The following is a 2097-nucleotide window of genomic DNA, read 5'->3' as shown; positions in this document are numbered from 1 at the left end:
TAGTCTATAGTCTAGTCTATAGTCTAGTCTATAGTCTAGTCTATAGTCTAGTCTATAGTATAGTCTATAGTCTAGTCTATAGTCTAGTCTATAATCTAGTCTATAGTCCAGCCTATAGTCTAGTCTATAGTCTAGTCTATAGTATAGTCTATAGTCTAGTTTATAGTCTAGTTTAGTCTAATATGTAGTCTAGTTTAGTCTATAGTCTAGTCAATAGTCTAGTCTAAAGTCTAATCTATTGTCTAGTCTATAGTCTAGTCTATAGTCTAGTCTATAGTCTAGTCTATAGTCTAGTCTATAGTCTAATCTATTGTCTATAGCTTAGTATATACACTGGTCTTTTATATAATCTAAAAAGTACTGTTTGATAAAGTTACTATTTGAAAATTTCAATTTTCCATGTCTGATTCACAGTGTCTAAGAAACACTTGTTGGAAGTTGACAAAAAGAAGAATTTCGGATCCGGTTATTAAAAAAGATGTATTTATTAAAAATTTAATAATTTCAAGGTTGCCAGACATTGAACTTTAGAGAAAACTGTGGGACAGCTGTGTTAAGAATTAACTTTTAATAATTTTCCTCGCCTAATTAGTATTTTGTTAAATAGGTTATGTTCTGAAGGTGATAGTTAATCAGTTTAATTACTTGTAACATTTTCTTACTAACAACTTCAAAACAGAAAAAAAAAACATTGAAGTTATATTTTGTTGCACTCTTTTTTTACACAGGATAATTAAATTGATTAAATAACTTACAGGATCTTAAACTATAAATGCACTAATCTGGGCTAAGAGCAAATAAATAGAGTATGCAACGATCGGCTTTGCTTTTTAAGCCTTTTAAACTAGAACTTCAAACTGCAATAGTTTATTTTAATTAAGCCTTTGCCAACAATCAACTTTTTGCTTAACATTTTAATTTGCAATTAAAATATATTTATTATTATAGACTTCAACAAAACAATTTAAGATACTGAAACAAAAGCATATGGAAGTTTAAAATAAATTAAATTGATTATTAAACAATATTGTAAACATAAATTATAATAATAAGTTCATTTTAATTTCCATAATCAATTTGATGTGAATAATGTGTGCGAAAATGAGAATGTGTTTATTTGTCTGTATGTATGCGAACATTTAAGTGTGCGTGTGTGTGTTTATTTTGACAAATTCTTTAATGAATAAAACCTGTTACAAATTATTTTGTAAAACATTAAAAAAACAAAAAAATGAATAAATTTGTATAAAATTTATACGTGTGTACAATTAAGAGTTTCATGCTTCCGAAAAATAAAGCAACTTTAAAAAAAGAAGCCATATATAAACAAAAATCTATTTAAATAAAACAACAAGAATAAAAAACAAACAAACAAACATGAAAATAAATAAATTAATGATGAGAACGATGATACAACGTTACGTACGTACATACCGCATGTTTGCTTAGATGTTAAAAATAAAGAAGCACCTGACTTTTTGTGTCAACTGACTGACAGAGGAGCATGCAAGCAAGCAAGCAAATAGGCGGTTAAATATTCAAACAATTCAAATTAATCACAACTTATTGTTTCATTTTTAAACAACAACAGTAGCAACAACATAATTGCCAGCACAAAGGCAGCAGCAAAAGAACTGCTATGAATACAACAATCAGGTGAAATAAAAACAAACAGACACACACTTACACATTCACTCTTAAAACACAAACAAATTTAAAACTTAAATTAAGGGTAAAATGCAAAAAAAAAAAAAAAAAAAATAAAGAACACATATACTCTTTCATTTACTCATACAAACATTAGGGTGGGCTTTTTGAAACTTTATTGAAACTATAACTGAACTAGAAATGAACTGAATTAGAACTGAACTAAAACTGAACTAGAACTGAACTAGAACTGAACTGAATTAGAACTGAACTGACTTAGAACTGAACTAGAACTGAACTAAAACTGAACTAGAACTGAACTGAATTATAACTGAACTGACTTAGAACTGAACTAGAACTGAACAAGAACTGAACTAGAACTGAACTAGAACTGAACTAGAACTGAACTAGAACTGAACTAGAACTGAACTAGAACTAGAACTGAACTAG

The 2097-nt window shown here is 28.0% G+C and overlaps 1 protein-coding gene across 1 annotated transcript in view; it reads right to left on the bottom strand.

Moving 5' to 3' along the window:
* The window catches only part of LOC111677837 (HEAT repeat-containing protein 1 homolog), a 15408-nt gene that overhangs the window by 1609 nt on the left and 11702 nt on the right, over positions 1–2097 (bottom strand). The window lies entirely within an intron of this gene.

Source organism: Lucilia cuprina, chromosome 2 (assembly GCF_022045245.1).
Source record: "Lucilia cuprina isolate Lc7/37 chromosome 2, ASM2204524v1, whole genome shotgun sequence".
NCBI lineage: Eukaryota > Metazoa > Arthropoda > Insecta > Diptera > Calliphoridae > Lucilia > Lucilia cuprina.
This window is presented reverse-complemented; position numbering and strand designations above follow the sequence as displayed.